This window comes from Furipterus horrens, unplaced genomic scaffold (genome assembly GCF_987537825.1).
Source record: "Furipterus horrens unplaced genomic scaffold, mFurHor1.1.pri manual_scaffold_16, whole genome shotgun sequence".
In the NCBI taxonomy this organism is placed as follows: Eukaryota; Metazoa; Chordata; class Mammalia; order Chiroptera; family Furipteridae; genus Furipterus; species Furipterus horrens.
Window position 1 is genome coordinate 6,948,129 of NW_028327186.1, and position 24,069 is coordinate 6,972,197.

Here is a 24,069-nt window from a genome sequence, read left to right on the forward strand (position 1 = left end):
TATTCCAGTAGAGCAGTGTCTCTCAAATGAAAAGGCAAAGAAGGTAAGAATCAATATTAAAGCCATCTATCTTCTAAAAAGGTGGTACCAATTCCCCGCCACCACTCGGATTTCACCAATGGCAGAGACAACTCAAGGATGTGGACTCTAGCACTTAGCGGCTTAAACTGATCATTCCCAAGTGAACTTCCCCAATTTTCCATCATCTCTCAGGCCACGCGGTCTGCAACTCATTTCATGGAAGATCAGCGAGGAGGAGGCTTGGAGTGATCAGAACCATCCCAACAAATCTCTTCACTGAACTAAAATACTGCCCGGTGAGTTTTTTAAGATGAAGAATCATTAGGTTCTATTAAGATAGACAACCATGAGGCCTTAAGAGTTTATTACCACTGCAATGAAGGGTTTCAACCCTGGAGTGCACAGAGCAGCCACTCCCAGCCCCGGCACTCAGAGACATCCCTGGAATCTTAGTTGGAATGAGCCTTGGAGATGGTCCTGTCTTGTCGTTAAATACCTTCGCTGGGAAGCAAGGCAAAGCAGGAAGGTTAACGTTGGATGCTAGATGGCTTGGAATGAAAGGCCAGGGGAAGAAAAAGTAAAACCCCATTCAACCAGGTGACCCTGCCCAAGTTACCCCACTTCTCTGAGCCTCAGCGCTCCTTTCTATAAAACGGGGGTGACTTTGACCCAGCGGCGTTCCTGAGAGGCTCAGGAATAAATTGGTGACTTAGGAGCTCACGGGGATCGAGCTTGACACTGACACAGGCTGGAAGCTGGAAAGCTCGTGGTTTGTAAGTAACTGAATACCTATCTGTTATCGCATGACCAGGCCCATTCCCATGTGTTCAAACTTTTCTTTTTTTTGGCAACAGAAATAGTTCATGATATTTAAAAACAATTCACCATAGACCTTCTCGGTTCTGCATGTCCTCTGGTTCAGTATTAACACGGGGGGCTTCCTAAGACCCCCTCTCCCACTCCTGGCTGCAGCTGCCTGCCTCTGTGCCGGCTCACGTGACACGGAAGGGAACAAAAGCCATGCCAGCGGAACCCTGCCTGTTTAGACAGGCCTGAGACACTGAAGGCAGCTGCCGCAGAGGGCTCCTTCTGAGTTCCCGAAATACACTTGGGAGGAAGAAAAGGGCCTAACAGACCCCAGAGGGAAGGCAAGGAGCGCAGCGGAGGTAAAGAGAAGGAGAGGCTTCTGTGTTCCAACCACAGACAGGCAGCATTCCAGAGGAGCGCGTCACTGTAAGAGAAGGAACAGCAGATGCATTTAGGGACAGGCTGGGTGACCGAAGGGCCACATGGCGGCGGGCTAGCCTGCAGCACCTCGGAGGCCCAGCGGGTTCGAGAGGGGACGTCAGGAGTGTAAGGACGGACCCCAAAGGTCGTTTCCAGGCTACAAAGCTAACTTTGTACACGTCGTATCTTCTACATTAGGCACAACGATGATCACAGTGATATCGGCTATTGTAATTCAAGTCATTCAGTGTTCTGTTCTGACATATTACCTCAGTTCTCACACTAACCCCCCACATCTTACGTAATGCTAAGACTAGTTCCCCAAACACCACCACCAAAAAAAAAAAAAAAAAAAAAAAAAAAGAGAGAATCATTACACAATCATTATTTGTGTTTGTTTTCAGTTTGGTTTCAGTTTTCTTGGTGGCTCGCTTTTTTGTTTGATGCAGTCACCCAGGTCGCAACTAGGATGTGAACGTGGTCACAGCCACACAGACACGCAGCTTCGATAGGCAAGGTTGAAACAGGCTATCCTAACCTTTCAGGTCCTCAAAAGCAACCATGGTCAACCACGTATTAAAGAAGAGGACTCACTTGCGGCGGACGTAAATCATACTTGAGTGTTTTTAATAAAAGGCAATACACTGAGAGGGTAGATGGTAAGCATCTGACCTTGGGACAATGATGTGGGCTCAAATCCTGCAGGCCAGCTTCCAACAAGCCCCTTGTCACTGTCCTGGCCCCGGCCTGCTCTGGTTTGCTTCTGCACGTGGAGAACTCAGGCTCTCAAAGAAATGGAAGGCCAAAGGGAGAGGAGGACCCGTCTCCTCCCTGTGAAGAATGAGTGGAAGTGAACCTTTGCACCTTTCCCATCCCGTTAAACTCGTTCCTCTGCTGCCTGGCCAGGAGAAATGTCCACATTTCCTCTGTGACCTACCTACGGTCCTTGAGAGGCGGCGTTCGTCAGCTGTTGGTACTTTTCAATCCATCCCATTATTCCGTTGTCAAGTCTGCTGTGTTACTCAGCCAGCTGACATTCAGTGAGCACCCGAGGACCGGTTCTCTCAAACCTCTGCATTGCCAGCCTCTTCCCTGGACGGCACTCTTATCCTAGCCAACAGGGCACCCCAAACCTCTACCCTGGGGTCGTCCAGACATTTCAACTCATAGTGTCCACAATGCTCATTATGATTCTCTAAAAACAGTCTTCTCCTCTAGTCCTGACGTGTGTTACTGCCACCAACCCAGGGGTCCAAGGTGCAAACCTCATTCCCTCTCCCCGCACCCCCACATCGGCTTGGTCACCTCTGCCATCTACCAGATGGCTCTCAAATCCTTCCACACCTCTGCCTCCCTGCCGCCCTCAGCCAAGCCCTAGAGCAGCGGTTCTCAACCTGTGGGTCACGACCCCTTTGGGGGTTGAACGACCCTTTCACAGGGGACACCTAAGACCATCAGAAAACACATATATAATTACATATTGTTTTTGTGATTCATCACTATGCTTTAATTACGTTCAATTTGTAACCTTGAAAATACATCCTGCATATCAGATATTTACATTCCGATTCATAACAGAAGCAAAATGACAGCTATGAAGTAGCAACGAAAATAATTTTATGGTTGGGGGTCACCACACATGAGGAGCTGTATTAAAGGGTCGCGGCACCAGGAAGGCTGAGAACCACTGTCCTAGAAGCTGGCTGCCGAACTACGGTAGTTTCTCAACTCCTCTCCCGCCGACTCACGGCCAGAATCAGGGCCTCGAATGCCAGTCACCCAGAACACTGCTGAGCGAGCGTTTCCCTGGCTGTAGGGATCACGGCTGTCTGTCCCCACCTGTGCTACTTTCGGGTGCCTAACGGCGACACTTGGCACAATGAGGCAAGCAACAGATGACCCCGTGAACAAATGACGCAGGGATGAGACAGCTGGCCTACACATCTGTCACTGAAGGAGAAATCAAGTCACAGTGACCAGAGTCTCACACCCAAAGGCAAGCCGTCTTTCCCACACTGATGAACACACTCGTGTCTACAGCTGTATATTCTTACTCGTACTGCCTGACGTCATGGGGCTATTCTGTGACAGACGCCCAGAATTGTGGGTGACAACTGTTTCTTCAAGACATACTGGCCAGACACACTGGTATCTCCAAGTCTATGGCCTGGGAAGGGGGCAGGCCCTTCTGAGAGAAGCCAAGCCCCAGCATTCTGAAACAAGGCCACCTTCCTCTGCCACCCACTGGGGAAATCCAGGCAAGCCCACAGTCACACAGGAAGAGAGGCAACACTGTTATGCAACCCGGTGTGTGCAATCGCGTCCATTTGCTTGTGAAACTTGAAAAATTTGCAGTGGGAATGAGTGACAATAACATCCTTCCTCTCCAGTGGTCAGCAGTTAACTCTGCTGGTTTCATAAGACCATTCCAAGCAGCCTGGGGCCAGCCTTCCTGGCCTGTCCCACAATGACATCTTGAAGGCTGGGGGCTGTGTGTGTGTGTGGGGGGGGGGGGGTGGTGCCTGCCCTTAAATCCTAGGACAGTTCTCTTCCTGTCTCTCTGCCTTGGTTTCCTCACACTGAAATGGACGTGATAATAGCTGTGCCTGGTAGGACTGTGTTAAGAATCCATCATTCTCACCACAATGCCTGGCCCAGTCACTGTCAGTGATGGTCATATGAACTATAACTACAACAGAACAATGATATAGCAGCCCGTGTACGAACCTTTACCCCTTCCTTCCTTCCTCCCCAAGGGAGCCCCTGCCCCCCGTTCCCCTAAATACTATGAGCCGTACATACTTCACAAGCTGTAGCTCCAGAAGCATCTGGAAGGCTTCTTAGAATTCAGACTTCTATGTATCAGAGCCGAAGACCTAGTTAGCCCTCAATAAACGGAGAATGAATGGAAGTTGGGAGAACCAAGGCATCCCTGGAGAGCCAAGCGCGCTGGAGGCCAGCTCGGGGGCCTCTGGCTCAGACCCATCACTGCACAAGCCCCCTCGAGCCCAGGCCCTCCCCCACCCCAGCTGGAAGGCTCTTCTGTGTTCAGTGGACCCCGAGTCCTTTGGCTCCCAGCCACAACTGCTCCTTTCAGTCTTTAAAGGGAGTGGAGCTCCGCACCTGGCCTCTCGCTGGCATGGGTCCTATGGGTGCGACACGCTGCTGGATATGGCGAGTGCTCTCGGGGACAGGGGAAGCCGGGCCGCAATCAGGAAGCCGAGCTTCGTGAGCCCTTTCTCGCAAATTGCGCAGGAAGATCTCAGCAGAGGCGGAATTGGCCAGCAAATTGCTGTCATTTCTTTTTCTCATTCTCGATACGTATTGGCTTTTAGCACTAACCTTGTATTATTCTTCGAGAAGATTCCAAATTTGCTCACCTTTTTAAAAAATGTTTTTCAATTGCAGTTTACATTCAATGGTATTTTTGTATTCGTTTGAGGGGTTCACCTTTCCGGTCTTACCAAATCTGGAGCCACTCGCTTCACATCCTATATACTCCGCTCCTTGGCCCTCTGGCTTTTCTGGGGTTCTCTTCAATCCATCACCCACCTGCCCCCCAATGACAGCATCTTCACCCAGCCCAACTACACCTTTATCAACACCTTCTAGGCAGGATTTCAAATGCTTCTGAAGGAGACTTTCAGGTATGTCCTCAAGGTCACGGTCAAAGGCAAGATCCAGGCGGAATATCCTGTCTGATCCTCCCAACACAGACATCCGGACGTGCTTCAGCGAGAAACACTTCCCTCAATTCCTTATGCTTGTTTAAATACAAAAGCCCCCCAATTTTTGCAAGTAGTCACCAATGACCATAAGGAAGGTTTGAAAAGGCAAGGGTTCTGTCAGGAAATATTAATTAAAATCCGAAGCACTTTTTTCATTTTCATCCCATACAGTATAATAATGTTAATATGAAAATCACTTTTGTGGTTTACACCCACTTAAAGAAATTGTCAGTTGAGTTGTTATGGTTCCTTTACTCGAAGACTAAATTAGGAATTTTAGGATTTCTTTCCAAATACGATGCAGTACTTTACACTTCCAGAGACAGATTTAAGGAAAAAAAGATACAGTGCATCTTTTGCAATAAATATTAGCTATATTTCTTCACATACGATTATAGATTTATACACACACACAAAGTCCTTTCTAGGTGATCACACTGTCTGTCCTCTATTCACCTGGAAGCTATGGGAAGAAATCAAGCTGATTCATGTAAATTACATAAATCAAGGTGAATTCTATAAAGCACGTGAAGAATATGAAAATTAGCTGTGCCTTCAATGTATGATACACAAGGCATACATAGTTTAATCTGTCTCACTTGGATATGAGGCCCTTAAAAATATGTTAAGAAAAACACAGAAGTTTTCTATTTTAAAAATAGCTGTTCGTCTTCTTGTCCCAGATTGGTCAGAGTGGAGCCCCACAAGTAGAATAAAAACAGCGCTCATTTTATTCATGACAGTTACTTCAACGCCCGGGGTGTGGGTGGTTTATGAACGTAAATTTAAATTCTTATTTCCGTGAAATCTTCCAGATTCACAGTCTCGTGGCAGCACAGAATAGTGAAGAAGTTCGGCTTCTTCCGTCAGAAATATTCACATTCAATTCCCAGGTCCGCCCGGTACCTTGAACAAAGCGCCAGATTCTTCCCTGCCCCGATTTCTCCATCTACTTGGCATATTTATGCAAGGAGATTAAGTGCTTAGCTCCAGCACGGGGCAAAGAGTTGATTCTTAGCAACCTTATCTTAAGGGCGGTTTGGAAAGGCCTCCCTGCTGTGAATGACAGACCAGGCTCCTGACGCTCTCCTGAGATCCTTCCTCCTGCCCTTAAATGCTTATTACCAGAGATTACAGAGGAGAGGCGGAAGCAGAAGCACAATGGGCCACTGGTCTCCCTTTCAACACCTACCAGCGAGGAACAAGGGCCCTGAAACCCGCCTTTGTGTCCACACCTGCGCACACCAGCGCGGCTCGCCCGGAGGTTCCCCCTTCCCAGGCGCACGTTAAATATTTGTTCACCTGAAGGCTGCTGAGCCCAGGGGAAAGTAATGCTAATGGAATCATAATGCATAGCCCCGTTCGGGATTCAGGGTGTCACTGCGGCGGGTTTTCCGGGGTGCCAAGGTTCCCTGGTAAGCCCTTTGGTAACTGTAAGTGGACGCTGCAGGGGTCTCTTTCGGAGCCCACTCAGGTACGGACCTGGGCGCGGCTGAAGCCCCCAGACACAGCACAGAAGGGCGTTCGGAGGTTCTAACCCAGTTTAGAGAAACGCGACCACAGGTAAAAGCCCTTGGCGCACTTACTGGCTTAACAATGGGCAGTGCGCAGAGGAACTAATTGCGGAAGCAATTTCTTCTCAATTTCACCACCATCACCTTTTTTTTTTCTTTTTTAATGTGACGAGACACTGGACCTACGCAACCGTAAGGCTTTCTGCTCTCGCGGCGCTGAGCAAAGTGGAAATCTCCGGGTCTCCACGAAGGGACCGCATCAGATCCCACCCAAGTGAGGAAGTGACCTCCGCACGGAGTCCCGGGAGAGGCCGTGGCTAGCTCCAGCGCGCCCCGAGGAGACCCAACGTGTCCTACCAAACGCAAAGAAATTAGGAGCAGGTCGTCCCTCCCCTCCCGTGCGCTCCCAGCCCCGCACTCCTCGGGTCTCAGCCTCCCGTCCTCAGCACAGTCCGACCCCCGAACAAGCAACTCCCGGGGAACAGCTCCCGCGACTTCCCTCCCCGGTCCCGGTCCTCAACTCCCCACTGCGGTTGAGAGCAGAAGCCCCCCCAACCCCCCGCAGGAGAGCGCAGGTAGCGACCCCGGTGCGCGCCCGCGCGCACTGCCAGGTGAGCCCGGCACCGCCCTCACCTGTCCGAGGCCGCGTCGCAGGGGCTGCGAAGGGGACCGCCGCCGCCGCTCACGTGCGTGGGACCTACAGCCAATGTCGCCACCGCTCGCGGGCGCCGGGAGCAGCTCAGACGCCTAGGGGCGGGGGCATGGCCAGGGGCCGCCCCACTTCCTCGGCCCGGCGCGCGGGCTCCGCCTTCCAGGGGAGGACGCGGCGCCGTGCGTCACCTTGGAGAGGCTACCGGGACCTTAAAGAGTGGGCGCGGCCGCAGTACCTCCGGCCGGTGCAGGAAGCCGGGGCCGCTAGGGGCCGGGAGCCTCGCTGGGCCAAGGGGTCGAGGTTATTACAGCTCCTCTTAGCCAGGGCGGGCTCCCGGGGAAAAGGAAGACGCGCCCGAAAGGGCCAGCGGTGCCCGGGGAGCTGAGTTCGCTCGCGTTTTAGTTCACAATCGGGAAGGAAGGCGAGTGTGGCTCGCCAACTTCAAATGGCCTAAGAGCATGTCTTCGCTGACCCTCAGGGAAGGGCGCCTTTGCCCCCATGGGTCCCGGAAGGATCCGGGGTAAGAGAGCAGGCGAGGCTCCATCGTCACCTCCCGCCCCTGGCGAGGGGTGCGCGCGCCGGGCAGCCCGCGGAACGGGCGCTGAGGGTGCAGGCGGCAGCCAACGTGGTCGTGTTTCAGTTCCCAGGGATCGGTGGGACGGTTCGCAGTATTCCTGCTTTAAGAGGAGGAAAAGCAGGAAACAACCGGAGCAGGGGGGAACCCGGGAAAAGAAAGTCCAGTGTCAAGGACGAGAGAGGAAGAGCCGCATGGAGAAACAGCGAGCGTCCCTTTAAAGCTGACTAACAAACGGGAATTAAAATAGTATGTGAACCCACAAAAAAAAAAAAAAAAAAAAAAAAAAAAGCCTTTTTCCTTCTAACTCCCGCCACAGCGAAGTTCCTGTTCTGTGGTTTCAACCGCAAGTCAACATTGACTAACAGTATTTTTCAACCATTCGATGTTACAGAAAGTGAAACATCACAGAAAGGAGCGCTAAGGTCGCGGGTCCTTCCCCTGCCACCCGACGCTCCCCTGTGCAGCTTCAGGGTTTTTTTCTTTAATCTTCCAAACATGTTACCTGCCTCTTCCTAGTATGTTTCAGCCCCTCGAGGAATCGTGGACTAGGGCCGTTGCTTTAATGTAACTTCCCTGCAAAAACCACAGGCAGCACTCAGAACGGCGGCTGGGCCCCTGAGTGGCTGGTAAATGTCCTGACATTGAATTTCTGGACTTAGGTTTGGGATGAAGCTTTGAACAGACACTGCCAGTGGGGTCTTAATCATTACTTTTTAAAAAACAAAACGTGCGTTTGTAGTAGGTGGTCTTCTCTGTCTTGCCTTCTGAATGGACATAAGCAACAAGGTCACTGGCCTCTGAAAACCAGCTCTATGGTCACTGTGGTGATTGAGGGTGGGCCCTCACTCTCTCCATACCTGTGTTAGTGACCTACCAGCTACCATTGCTTTTACGTGCTGGAGCACATGTGACATGGCTGCATGGCGATCTCATTTAAATTTCACCTGTTCTTTGAGGTTTCAGTGCCAGGCATGCCTCCTGTGGATCCGGGGTGCCCCTTTGCTGTCCCAGCGGAGGCTGCCTGTCACACACTCAAGCAGCGGTGGAGGCATGCTAGCAATGTCACCGTGCCTGTCTGAATGGGCCCCAGCTATTTACATGGGAGGGATTACAAAGGCTGCAGTCACCCAGAATCTTGGCCCGGGCACAGCTTGCAGAGGGTTCTCTGATAAAACAGAAGGCCTCGACTGTTCTCTGCTCCTAGGGAACCAGGACAGGCCTGCCCGTGTCATCCCGCCAGAGCCGGCCATGAGTCAGTCCAGCCGGTTCTGATCGGAGAGCGCAAGGCTGTGAGTCCAGGGCCCTTGAATGCCCACAAGAAAGCTTTCCGAGCCCTGCTGACGGTGGCGTGGGCCTTGGCACCTAGCATCCCTCCCATTTTCCTTCACTGGCACTTCATGTCATTTCTGGGCCAAAACAAACTGAAGCAGGGAAACAACTGAAATGGAAATATATAGATCTAGACCTACCAGGGTGTGAAACCAGTGGGAATGGTTCAGACAAAATGGAGTCCATTGTCCAGAGGGTGGGCGTTATAAAGAAGCATTTGTACTGTGTTAATTAATGGCACCGAGACAGTTGCATGCCTTTTGTTGTTAGTGCAGAGAGTTTTTGTGGTTATATTTATTCACGTTTTTTCCCATCATATCATTGTCATGAGAGATGATAGCAAGCAAATCCCCTTTTCAGAGCAGGAAAGGAGACATTGGGTGTAGTGACTCAGTCCAAACCAAACTCTGCCATTTAACTAGCTGTGGGCTTTCCTGCAGGTGGTTGGTAGGGTTTCAGTTTCTTGAACAAAAGAGCTGCCTTAAAGGAAACGAGTTTTACGTTCTAATCACTTGGAAAGAAAACTTACTTTAAAGCCTTTCTTTGGAAACCAACACCAGAATTTCAGTGTCTTCATTATAATCCCATGTAACAAATTATTTCACATGCCTGGGCATATATTGAACATCAGCTAATTAGCTGGAAATGTTCACAGTAAGTTGCTCAGAGTTACACTTTTATGGACAGGATAGCTTTTATGGGTAAGAATTCAATGGCTGGGGTGAACATCTGGTAATAGTTGCATTTAAAACATGAAAATTATTAGAGACAGGGAGGCTAAATCTTAAAAGACGTAGTTTCCTGCTCATCAGGTAGGTGAAGCAAATCCGAATTTACTTGTTGAGGGGAAGCTTAACCTTGCTCAGGGGCACTTGCTAATCACCAACACTGTGTCTGGTGACGTGCATTCCACCCACTTAGCTAATGGCTAACCCTTCCCCCAGATCCAACCGGTGCAAAGGAGTGTTTCAGCCTGTCCAGCGTGGCCACGGCCCCACGCAGAATCGCCTTGGTTGGATTGCACATGCGCATGTTGTCATTGGCCATGGTGAGGGACACCTTAGGATCAGCCTTGGGAAACGGGCTGTTGCATGCTCAGTGGGGATGTTGGTCAGGGCCATTGTTTTAAAATCCTGTTCTCTGTTGTAACATGGCCCGGGCAGAAGTTTTCAGTGGCTCAGGAATGCCAATCTAGGCTTTCCCGGGGCAAGCTGGTTGGTTTGCACCCTCTGGCTTCTGCAAATAACATGAGTGACTTGGCTTCTGTCTCTTCTTTGACTGCTGACATGATCTCCCAGTGGCCTACCTCTGTCCAATATTCAGAAATGCTTTTTTGTCCAGTGTGCAACAGAATTGTGTTTCACGGCCTCGTTTTCCTACGTCTGCGATGAAATGAAAGGAATTTTCAGGACTAGAATCTTAGGATAATGACCAGTTCTCTGTGCACTAAGATATCTATTTATTGACACACTGATTCACACAACTCTACGAAGCAGCTATACAGCTCAGGCCACAAATGAGGACGCCGGCAGTGGCCACGCTTGTGACATGAGTGTGTGACCGGGACCACGTAGGAGAAAATAGAGGCTCACAAACTGCAGAGGGCATGCCCGCCTCCAGGCATTACCCCTATCGCTGGGAATTCTGTGCTGGCAAAACAATGCAGGTTGCCGGAAGCCAGGTGGCCACTTTGTCTCCCAATCAACAAGCGGCTGAGCTCTAAGGTCAACACTGGAATTAGGGCAGCTCCTGCCCTCCCGGGGCTCACACTTTGGTGAAGGGAAAAGACTTGGAAACAAGCAAGCACCAGAGAGCATCCAAGGAAGGACAACAATCTCACAGCGGCATTTGCAGGGCCCAGCCAGTGCCATACAGAGTGGGGACAGGAGACCAGGTGGCAAATACACAAGGCAACAAACAAGCAGGAACCCAGACTGCACGCAGCCCCAGGCTGAGGAAGGAGACCAGAGGTAAAACCTCAGTGACAGTCCTTGGGGGGAACGCACCCCAACCGGCAGGAGAAGGTTCATTTGAAGAGTGAAGCCAGGCCCGCTTAGTGGGATTTCCATACATTGTTCACTCAAATGATCAGAAAATTAAAATATAGGTGCATAAGCAGAAATAATAACAGCACTCTGGGTTGAAGACATTAACTAATTTTGGACTTCAAGTCTCTAGCCTATATATTTGTGACTGCCTGGGACATATAATTCGAATAAGTGAATTCATCCAGCCTCCAATTACTGGCTATAATGATGACCTACAGAGAAAGTACAGAATCACTAATTAATGGACTGAAAATCAGTCAGGAAGCACGTGAGGCTTTATTAAGCACATAATAATAATATTTTTGAGCTGGCATGCTAGACAATTAGCTGTTTTATAGATTTTTTTAGGCACATCTTTATAATGACTATTGTTGGTACTTCCTAAGAAAATGTACACTCAACATAAAAATAAAATGCTACTAAGGAATGTGGCTTTAAATTTAAATGACTGTCTTAATTTCCAGTATACAGGTGCTCAATCTTTTTTTTTTCTTATTGGGAAACAACTATACTGGAAATTATACATTTTATAAAGGACTTATTCTTTTAAAAAATAACTTCGCTCCATTTGAACTTCCTATTAGGTTGATTTTTTAAATGAAGAATGGGAAAGCTAAGACCCTACTCAGTTAAATACACAATATATGTTAGATCATTTAAAGGGAAGAGTTTCTCAGCCGATTCGCTCAATGGCAGACTACTATTTGGGCATGATCTCGAACTTGGTACAACGATCTCTGCACCCGCCCTCTGAATGGCTTGTGACCTGTCTCCTTCCTCCTGATGGTGTTTGGTGACATTGATGAATTAGCAGAATGTGGCTCTATGTCCAGGACCTCTCATTTGAAAACCACAGCCTCAGACTGCCCAGTGGTGTGCTCTGCCAGGCACATCCATCAGTAACACATGCTCAGGGATTCAAAAAAGAGGAGAAAGGAATCCAAGTCACACACTGATGTAGGAGGTGAAAACATTCTGTGGCTCTGTGTCTTAAAGCTTCATTTCTTAGACTCTTATCTTTCTCCCCAAGTAATGAAAACTGATCACTTTTCTTGAGACTCAAGCAAGTCCCCGATCCTGTTCCTTCACCTGAACAAACTCTTGAAGTACCGGACATGAACTTCAGGGCTGTTGAAGCGTCTCTCTGTGAGTTGGGAGTCAGGAAGAGGCCCAGAGGGCCAGCGTCTGTAATGCCAGTGGGGCCGCTGTCCTGTGGCCTGCTCACCTTGCCTGTGGCTCTGAAGGGCACGTTTTAGCAAGGTGTGCTTCAGGAGGCTGCGTCCCCAGGTAGCCGGAAACTTCCAAGGTCACTCAATGATGAAACGTGGCAGAACCATCAGCACCAGGAAAAATGTGACTGGACGTCGAAAGGGTGGAAATTAACCATGAAAAGGGAAGCAATGGATGAACAGTGGAATTTAAATTGGCTTGGCAGAACTACAGACCATCAGGACGGGAAAATCAGGAAGTCTGAGGATAAAGAATAAGTCAGGTGGGCCCAGTGTAATCGGAGGGCGTGCTGCGTGTAGCTGAAAGTCACACCTCTCTGAAGACGTCACTGTCCCTGCAGTTGTTGGACATGCAGCAGTCCGTGCGTTAGTGAAGGCTCACTTTGGGGGGGAATGCTTCGCTCTTCATAGGCCTTTGGGGGGAGCGTGAGCTCTTTGGCCATTTGGGAGGCGAGCAGGTTTGCTTTAAAGTTTCCCGCGGCTCCTGATAAGCCTCCTGGAACGCTTCCCTGAAACGCAGCGTCCCTTCAATGGCAGACGGCTGCGGGCTGTGTGGCCACCAAGGAGCGCATCTCCTCCTGAGCAGAGACCAGCGGGGTCTGGCCTTCATGGATCAGGCCCCGGCTGCCCCCCGCAGGAGAGGACTGGCATTACACCAGACTGTCACCCTTCCCTACAGCTCTAGGAAGCGGTTCCTTAGGGAGTCCACGTCTTGGCCGGATTTCATCTCAGATGGCAAGGTTTCTCCTCTCTCTCTGCCCACACATTTGAAACCCGGCAGCAGTTCAGCTTGTTGACCACTGACTACGCATCTTATATCCGCGTAGGCCTAAGGAACCCAAAGACGGAGGAAACAATATGCATGTTCTTATTAAAGGATAATTTTCCAAACGTGGTCAAATCATGGCCACCATACACACATGTAAGATGAACCCCTGGCAGAGATTTTATTTTACTCGTTATTAATGAGGGGACCCTACTAAGATGTTACTGTCAGTTCAATAAGAGAAGAAAAAGAAAACAAAACTCACACACACACACACACACACATTTTTGTGGGTATTAGTGCACTTGTCCCCATACGTGGTACGTGGAGGACAAGCCCAGACCAAAGGAAGAGGCGGGCCATCCTAGACTGGCGGGTGGCAGGTTTAACAAGCAGGAAATAACAACTCACTGAGGTCTGCCCTGGGCGTAGCCCCCTGCCCCTCCCCCCGCCCCCCACCAGCATCTTAATTAAGAGTTTAACTGCAGGTCTTAACTCGGCAACCCACTGTCCTGTCAAGGCTGCATCCTCGGAAGCAGAAATGACTCCCAGCGTGGGGCCAGAGGGCAGAAGCTGCATTCCAAGGACAGGGAGGTGGGGAAGGAGAGTCTGACTGCCTGGGTCCAGCTCAGGCATCACCCGGTGGACTCTCTGAATGACTCCCCCACCCAAGGAGTTCCAAAAGGTTGAAGCTAACTTGCAAATGGATGCAAAACCGCCTTTTCCGGTGGTGGACGGGAAACTTGTTCCATTTGCGTAATATACACAAGAATTATTTTTGCGTCGCTCTCAATCATCTAAAATTTACCAAGTTCTAGTTCAAGGGCAGAGAGAGGCTAAAATCAGACAGCCTGGACGGTTCTGTTCTAGACCGCGCACAGTTTTCCGTGGGAGCACGTCTTTTTCTCTGCACCTTAATGAGAAAAGATGAACAACTATCAGGCACCTACGCGCTGTCACGGTGCTGAACGCTATGAAGTCCTCCTAGCCACCTAGCGAGACTAATCCTTAGTGCCTACTGTTATTACTAAAACGTCCCTTAGAGAAATGTTCTTGTGTCTCTGCTACTGAGCTGGAAAGCTGGGAGTTATTTATATTCATATTTAATGATTCCAAAGACTACTACCCAACCTATAAAACACTGCCCCCCAGGGAAGTTAGGGTGTGATGAAGGGGACAGATAGCACCCAGGCTCCCCGTCGCTGATGTCCTAAAACACCATGGGACATTGGTCCCAGTTACGAAGCTGGCACTGGTATCTACTGTCACCTAAAGTCCAGATTTTATTTCAAGTTCATCACTTTTTCCATTCCTGGACTCTTTTGGTTCCAGGACCCAGCCCAGGGTCCCACATTATATCACTGTTAGGTCTCTCCAGTCTCCTCTGCTCTGGGAGTTTCCTTGTTGCTCATGATGTTGACAATTTTAAGGAGTCTTGGCCAGGTGTACCGTACACACGATGGCCTGCTGTTTTTCTTTTGGTTAGAACGGGGCCTCTTTTTCTGGAAAGGTACGGCGAGGTGGAGCACCTTTATTTCCACATCCTGTTGGCGTGTCTAGAGGGTCCAGGACCCCCACAGGATGTCACCGGTGACGTTAACCATCACACCGGAACGTGCCAGGATTGTTAAGGTTAAATTTTGGATCTTGCTGGGGTATTTCTTCTCGAGTACGGGGAGCATGGGGTTTAGAAGGCAGGTGTGGTCCTCTGTTCTGCGCTCTGGCTGCGCCATGCTCCGTGGCCAGGAAGGACAAGGAGAACCACGGGCCCTGTGGAGCGGTGCTTGCCTTACGCCCGCACAAGCCAGAGCAGGACGGCCGTCTGCACAGTCAAGCCTCGCCCCTCCCTGAGCAAGTCCTGTAAACTGAGGCTGTGTCCTGGGCAAACTCAAGGCCGCTGCAGTGACGGGAAGGGACGGAGCAGTTGCAAAATGAAGGAGGCCCAGTTGCATCTCCGAGACCCCCCTCCTGGTCCCTTAGACACACCCAGTGTCACTGATAGGTTACCCTCTTCTCAAGGATAAAAAAAATTCTCACCTCTGACCCTCCTATAGAGTCACAGGAGCAAAGTGTTTTCTAAAAAACCTGCATGTACCGTGGATTAAAGCTAATCCCTCTTTCTTTTTAAGGTGTTTTTCTTCACTTATATATCCTGTACAGAGGCAGTTTTTCTTTATAAAGATGAGAGGTGTTAAGGAAATAAATCTCTGCACGCATGGACCTTTTCATGTTTTAAAATAAAACAAAACCTCTTATTTCAGGTGAGTTTGAGAGAAGATAAGGAATGAAGGAAAGTGAATTGTGTTATTTGCTTCTCGTATGGGTTATTTAAAATACGCTATGCCCACCTCCTCGTAGGAGAAATACTAAAAGAGGCTGGCCAACCTCGGGACAGGAATTCACTGAGATAAGTAAAGGCTGGCCTCAGGCTGCTCTTAGTCCAGCTTCTCACAGGCTGAGCCTCGGGGGACAAAGGGGGCCGGGATCGTGCAAATGACAGGATTTGCTGCCTGAAATGACAGCCTCACTGAAGGACACATTTCCAGGCAGTATATACACACAGGCTTTTGCTGTGTTTTTTGATTTTAATTGGAGAGTAGGAAGACTAGCACAGATCAGACCATTTAATGAAATCTTAAAAATGAAGAATTGTCATGAGTCTATTAACCAGGTGAGTCCCATTTCACTCAGTGTGCTGCTTCCTTTTCTAGATTCTTAAGGAAGAAACTTCAGTCATGGGCTTAAGGAATGTGCTCTGTTTGATAGAATCCTTTGGTCCTATAAATACAGTCCCCTGGTCCTTCCTCCAAGCAGTGTGGCTGGTAGCAAAGCAGTGAAGGAGAGCCTACCGAGACACGAAGAATGATACGGCATCATGGATTCATGAAGCAAACTGCAGCCCCAGCCCAGGAAGGAGATGCCGCAGGAAGGGCTTTCAGCCGATGACAGAAGAGCATGTAAGCTCCTCGCTATCCTTCCAACTCTAAGAGCTCACGTACATTCATTCATAGGTCTGAGAAAGTCAGTGCCCATTTAAGCATGTCCCCCAGAAGCGCTCACCCGCTCACGGGGGCATAAAAATACAGACTTTAAGGATTTCGGAGTTAGAGCGCAAGGCACAGATATCTAAGAAGAGCTGGTTGATTCTAATACAGCCAATAGGAAACATCTGGGAGACACTAATCCAGACTATCTCCCATGCAGAATGGCTTCTGTTAGTCTCAGTGATGCCTGGTTCAAGTTCCCGGGGTAACGACGTTTGTCTCCGGCACCAATATACGAGGGCTTCAGAGGCCCCCAAATGAAGGCCACACACCTGCCACAGGTAAGGAGCTGCGCTCAGCGGTCACGCATGCGCTCTCAGATGGACATGTGAGCAGTTATGTCCTGGGCCACTGGGCTCTTTCTACATCCCCCGTATTATCACGAAGGGGTTTATTTGGGAATGACTGAGATACCTCCTCAGGCTTGCCCACTGGGTGGCAACATGACCTCAGGAAGTGATTTTATTGGAAGCTTCTCACGCTTCTCCACCAGAGGGCAGCATTTCCCCACAAATGATGTTCTTGGGTTTTCTTCTTTGGAAAGCCAATTTAACTAATTTTCAGAACAGAAGATTTCTATAAAATAATTATTTTCTTCAAATATCCTCCCCCAAGAGTAGTAGCCACTATTTGAGTTTTTAAATAATATTAAAAGTGTTTCCTAAGATTACTTGCTTTTATTTTATTGGCTGGGAAATCATGTTTCTACTTGTACCATAGAAATATTTCCATAAATAATAATTGCCATATTTCTATGTGACTCATTTACTTTAGTCTATACTGAAAATTTGTTCTTCTTGATTATGAAAGTTATACATGCCTTTGCGGTCAGAAAGAAAGGGAACCTCAAACGCTATAAAAATACCAAGCCATAAAAAAAATAGAAAATCAATGTCTCCTCAACAGCCCCGTCCACCTGTGTCTGCCTTTCCAGACTTTTTCTATGACTATCAAAATATATCAACAGGAGATAAATATGCAAATCTAAGTATTCCTAGTTTATTTTCCCAAAATGAATAATACTGGCTTGTAATCCACATAATCAAACAGTAATATTATTTGTTGTATTGACTGATATATTGATTAAATTCTTCCTTTTAGAAGTCTCACTCTTGATTTGCCAGTAGTGACAGATGACGTCCTCAACGTGGTGTCTTTAATGAAAATATCTGTTTTTTTACCATAAGCATAAGGCTGGCTTTGGTTTAGCATGTGTAACTTTTTTTTTTTTTTTTAATGTTGAGGAAAGGTCTCTATTTAAATGAAACAATTGAATTTATTTTAAATCACGGATGGTGGCTATCAGTTCTTATTTAAGTGCTGCCTGGACGTCTATGAGATATTTGACTTTTTTAACCTTATGATAGTTATTTCAATAGGTTTCCTGTTAAAGATCTATCCTTGCACCTTGGTACAAATTTTATTTCACTGTAACTTTTTTTAAACAATGGTACATGGACATTTTTTGTAGGATGTGAAATGTGCCTGTGGCTGTCTTCAGCTTTTATACGAGCTTGAAGATTTCATTTTACTGTTATTCTGTTCTTATACAAATGATTTTGAATCTTTTTCTTTATATTTTTCTCTGGAACATGAAAATAGCACCAATATAATCTTTGATGAGATTGATCACTTGGTAACATGAAAGGCGTTTTTATCACAGGGCCTGGTGCTTTTTACAACCAGGCTCTCCGGCAGCGGCTGTCTCGCTCGGTTCGGTTAACTTTTGATTCTGTTTTAGAGCCGCCCCCTCGCACTCCCATGATTCCAGTGCGTGGCCAGGGCTGAGAAATGCAGCTTGAGGCCATTTTAATACATGTATGTATGTATTTAAAACATGTGTCATCTATGTTTATACGTGTGTATTATGTTTCTATGTATACAACTGTTTGGTTTCATTGCTTTCTTAATACTGCTGAACATACACAGGTATGTGTTTGATTTAGGCTGCAGATATCGCTTTTCAAATTTCACGTGAGACTTTGGTCTCCAAAATTGTATGCATTTCTCCCTTTCTGCCTCTCGGTTTTCCTGACTTACCGACACCAAGCAGGGATTTCTGCCTTCACGGGACCCGGCACGCCCCGACCACGTTTGCATTCTTTCCTGCTATTTCCTCACCCAGCAGCGCCTCAGCCCGAAAGTGTTCAAGAGTAAACATGGTTCTTTCTATGGGCTTGGGGAATGGGTAACCCAAGCAAACAGCGTGGGACTCCGGGCCTTTGAAAGCTAATATTTAGCAACCTCTTGTGTTCTTCGCTTTCAAAATATTTGTCTCTGAAAATAACGTGAGAACGAGTTTGTCGAGGCGAAGTCGAAGTGGACAGAACCCAGCAACCCCGTGTCCCCCCCCCCCCCCCGCCCCGTGACTGAGCCCCGGGCAGATCAAAGGGGGCGCCTCCAGCACCTGCGCTTACTTGACAGCGACAGAGTCTGTAACCCGAGAGCCTGCTCCACGGAGGAAAGACAGCTCAGGGCCTCAGTTTACGGAATTTTAAAAAATCCTTTGGGATGACTACAATGACGTGGCCTCAAGACAAGGGCACACGCACTGTCAAGGTTAAAGCTATTTTCGATGTTGGTGTTTCAGATTCAATCTGTATCAAGGAAAAAGGAAGTCTTAGATGATGATACAAACAAATCTCGCCACCGGATTTATTTTTTAATAAATGAAATGTGGATTGCGTGGCTTAAATGGAGCATAAACTTCGTATGTACGCACTTTAAGGAACTTTTTAAAATGGGTAATGAAATAAGCCTGATGGAACTGGGGAACCTGACACCTGCAGGCTTCATGTTCTCCTGGGAGAATTCACAGATCAGCACCTACGTGATAAGGCTGCTGTGAGGATTCTCTGAGGGGCAGCATGTAAAGAGGTTACAAATGCCAGCAGGGCCGCTGTGCATAGCCGTGCAGATTGGGCAGCACACAGCTCGGGGCCGGGGTCTATCCAATAGCGCCCGGCTGAGTTTTTAAGTTCAAAGTCCGCACGACCATGGACATCATCTCTGGCCGACACAGAGTAAGAGGCTCATCGTGCTGACCAACCACAGTGCTGACAAGGAGGCAGGCACCGACTGTAAGAGCAGAGTAAGCTCCGCAGAAGGGGGCAGCGGCTTGGGGTGAGATTGGGGCGCCCGCACCCCGGCCCCTGCCACCAGCCACAGCACGGTCGAGCTATAGGGTCACGAGGCAACAGCCAGGCCCCCCTGGCTGGTGTGACTGAGCCCAGCTCAGGACCTGGGTAGGCCAGGGTGGTGCCGGCGGCCTTAAGGACCCCTCAGAACCTTCTATTCCAGTCCCCTTGAAGAAAGGTCCGGCAGACATGGATTATTCCTACGGAGCTCCACGTCCTAACAGACAGGATTTTAAGGAACGGGGAAGATGGGAAGAAGCATTGACTCTGCGGAGGGACCAGACGTCGACGGGGACCCTCGGGAGCCCAGCGGTAGCAGGCTGGCGTGGCCACCTGACTCGCCGTTACAGAGAGCGGCGGCAGCAGGAGCACGTGACGGTCAACGCTGGCGAGTCACCAAGGCGACGTGCGGCGCACGCATGAGGTCTTTGCCTGGTGACCTGGCTTCTGCTGCCGGGCTCAGCAGGGCTTTCCTGGCAAAGCTCTTATTTCAACAAATCACTCCCCGCCCAGAACAAGTTCACAATGAGGGTGAGGAAAAGCAGATAAAAAGTAAGGAAATCAACCAAAACAAACTCACAGGCTGCTCTACATATGGCTGGACTCTGGGAGAAGCCTTGCCGATTAACTGGAGATGGTAGGAGAAGAGATAGGATGGGTGCTGCTTCTCATTCTGCTGCCAGCTTCCACGGCACTGGGCTCTCACACACACACACACACACACACACACACACACACACACAGTGAGACAGTGACACACCTACGGATACTGTGTGCTGTCACAGTGACTAGCAGCAGTGACCACTTGGAAGGAAGCATGACCGTCGGAGATTATAAGACCCGGAAAAGCAGCATCTAAAAACGGCTCTTTAAAAATTTAAGGAAGAAGCGATCTTAATTTTCTTGCCATGCAATGACCTTTGAATTCATGCAATCGGACCCCTTTGTTTAAAAATATAAAGATGCGAGATCCACAGATGGGAAAGGACTGCGGCCGAGTCTAGAGGACTCTCTGCTCCTCTTGCGAGGAGAACTCTGGTATCATTTCAAGGGTGTCTGCTGAGCCAGCGGCCTTGGGAGAAAGAGGCAGAGCCCGTCCTACTGGAGCAGAGGCAGACAGCCTCTAACTAGAAGACCACCCCCCTCCCCGCCGCCCTCAGCTCCCCTGTGCTCTGGCCCCCAGGGCATCACGCTCTGCTTCCTGCCAGGGTCCGCCCGCCGGGGGCGGACTAACGCGGCTGGAAAGCAGGATGAAGATCCCAGACCCGTCCCAATTGTTGATGAGAGTGAGACTCTACAGCAGAGATGCTAGTTTTTAATCAGCTGCTCTGATGTCAGCTGTTTGGTGAGTGGTTGGCAAAATGGTGCTTTTCCAGGGGGTTTTCTAGATACGTGAAACACGCACACACACACACAGTTCAACAGGCTACAGGTTAAACGATTCTGCGAAGGAATCACATTTTAAAGCTCGTTCCAGGGCCTCGGGTCACAAACCGAGCTCGAAGCTGATCCCTGCCAGGCACCTGGTAACATTTCCGGGGTGTGCTGCTGGGCACTGAACCCCAGGAGCCTGCGTGTCTCTGCGTACACACACCCCTGCGCTCCCTCCCTCCCTACGTGGTGTGTCTGGGTCTCCTCCTGTCCCTGTCACTCCACCAAGAGCTCCCTCTCATGTGTCTTCCAATCTGATGTGTTCACGTCCTTCTTGGCTCATAGGGACAGGTCCCCAGGTACCCCCTTCCCCCTCATTCTTTCATCTTGGCATGTTTGCTCTGGTCCCCAACACCGCCCTGAGACGGAAGGCCCCTCCCTTCCCCTATTCTCAGGAGCCCCTCGGCCATAAATCCCGGGGCCCTCCTTTGCCTCTTACTCTCTCAGAGGAGCCGCTTTGTATGCAGAGTGGCGTGGGTGCCCGCCTTCAACCCGTCTGCTCAAACAGGGACGCAGACTTTCATCACCACGGCTCACCCCGCCCCAGCCTTTCACCCAGGAAGACCTGACTCCTGAGAGAACAAGGAAATCAGAGCTGCCGGGTCGGGGGAAACGAGAGCTCTGGAGGCCCGTGCGGGGATCTTCGAGGACTAACGAGCAAAGGCCGGGGTGCGCACAGACGACTCCGCTCCTTGGCATTCAAGAACCGTCTCGGGGCAGAGCGGCCGCGCGGCCCAGACTAATAAACACTTCGGCCACGGTCGCGAGAACAGGCCGTGATTCAGGCTCTTGAGCTCCAAAGCAAAATTATACGGACGATCACGCGCCTCGGAATCTCTTCTACCCTTTCAAACCCATTTTCCAACAGGAGCAGGCTTTGGTTTTACTGTCTTCGCCGGCTCTCCGAGGAAACACGGACAATATTTAATAAACAGAAGGAAAACTGACGATTCCAGGCCATGCTGGGGCTTGGCCGCAGACGCCTCCAAATGCTTCCTTTCCTGTTGTACGGCAGGTAGTCGCTTACGTGGGCTGCTAATGCTATTCCGCGTGCACGTGGCTTTCCTCCCCCCAAACAACTGCTCCCTCTTTTGGGCAAGGAGGGTGTTGTAGCTGCGTAGTTTATAAAATCCACCTGCTGTGCCCTTCGGCGAAGGGGAAGCCCAGCAGGGGCTGATCGCCTGGAAGACCCTGCGGGGTCAGGTCTCCCGGGACTGCAGACTGGCCCGTTGAGGCGAGACCCCCTGAGGTGCTCACTGTGCCCATCACCTGGGCGGCCCTTGCCTCCCAGGAAGCCGATGGTATCCCCGGGGTCATATTCTAAAAGGACACCCTACCACTTCCAGTTCTAACAGCACCCAGGATGGGCACTGATGCAAACCAGCACGGCGGGTTTGAGTTCGGGGGGACGTGGTTGTCCGAGCTCCCATGAGCCCCCCCTCTCCCTCGACAACACACACACACACACACACACACACACACACACACACAGAGCTAATGAATTCCAGGCATTTCTGAGGATGAAGCTGAGGTTCCTCAGGACCCTGGTGCATAACCTGGGCCTGTGATTTATGGCTCCCCCCCCTCATACCTCCTGGTTGAAACCTTCTGCGCCTGATTTTATGGGACCAACTGTTTGGAAAGGAAGACAAACAGTTATGATTGAACGCATACCTCCCCGTCCGGCTGGGGGACGGGTGAGGCTGCGTCTCCCGTGGTCTAAGGGAACACCGTTCTCTAGAAGGCCCGTGGAAGAGAGCGGATTGTGTTAGGGTTACCTCCTTGGTTAGAACACTCATGCTGGACTGCTACCACATCCCAAACGGGGAGGACGGACCGTGTCACCTCCAGGAAATGTAACCCCCAAGGCAGAGTCTTCCGTTTCACCCATGTAACCACGCGGTCACGTGACTAAGGAACCCAGGAAACCAGGACAGCCTCCCTTGGCTTTAGCCCATTTCTGCGGCGGCCACCTGACCCCATTCTCTCCCGCGGACACGTGACCCGCCTTCCCCTCTCAGACATCACCGGGTTTGTACAGCAGAACCTCTTCTCTCCTTTTACGCGATCCCAATGCTTCCTACCAGCATCTGGGGGCCTGTGCCAGAGACCAGCCATGCTTCTGGCATCGGGGAGGGGAAGTCGCCACAAAACTACGCTGTCAGGGCCACCAGATTTGATTCTTGGATAAGGGATGTGAGGGGTCTACAGGAAGCCCCGGGACAGTTCTAGAGAAGGTCGCCTCGGCTACGTGACCCAGAGCGAGTCCTGTGTAGCTGGCAGGGAAGGCACCCCACTCCCCTGCCTCTCCCCCGTCTGCCCGCCGGCACCCTGCCTGCTACGGAAATCAACAAGACACTGCCCTCCAATAGCACGTGTTGGACTGGCTGGCTCTCTTCTCTCTGTCTCAGCATCTGTCCCTGGATAATGCTGATGAAGGAGCTCTCAGGGCCGACCTTTGGCCGCGGGCCCCCGCCCGCCCGGGTTCCTAGTCCATGTCATACTGAACTGCCCTTCTTGGTCTAGTTTGCCCTTGGAGCGCGAGTTCAGTACCAGCACCTGCATTATTACGCCCCTTATCCCAGATCCTAACATTCTGCTGCGTCTTCTCTCGCGGTGGAGGCCGCCCCTGCTCCTTACGGGGTCTTCTCCCCATTGCCTTAGAAAGGCCCCCTGACTTGGAGGTCTCCCTAGGCCTCTTACAAATGGCTTCTGCTCTTGTCCTGTTTGTCCTGTCCATTTGTTTGGGAACCAGGTGCACAACTTTGGGTTGTTTAACGGTCAGATTTCATCTATGAGAGTCAGTGAGTCTAACAGGAGTTAGACTGAATTTGCTCCTGTGTTTCTCCCAACTCCACTGGCTGCTCAACAGGAAGTCGGCTTCTTTATTCCTTAATGGATAGAAGTGCTGATCAGACGAGCCTGAGGGCCGAGTTTAGGGCCCATCTGGAGCAATTCCACACTCTGGAACCTGGTGGGAACGCATGCTAATGATATGCAGATGACTAGCGGGAGCATAAAGAAATATGCTAATTACGGTGACCTGGAAGCGCCTAGGAGGTTGGGAGTCCTGACCTGGGACCATGGGAGGAAAAGCCTCCCTTGCTGTTATTTCATCAGCAGGTGAGGAGGGAAATTATTCAAAGTTCACAGCAAGCAGACCCCAGGAGGCATCTGTCTGAAGCTTCCTTTGCCACATTAACATGACCCAAACCCAGCACTTCCCAGAGTGCATTTATGGGGGGTTGGGGGGGGGGTCAACACAGATTCCTTGCAAAAAAAAAAAAAAAAAAAAAGTCAGCACAAAAGTTTGGAACACGCTGGCTTAGACAGAGTGAAGTAGATGTCTTTTACTGCTAGCCTTCC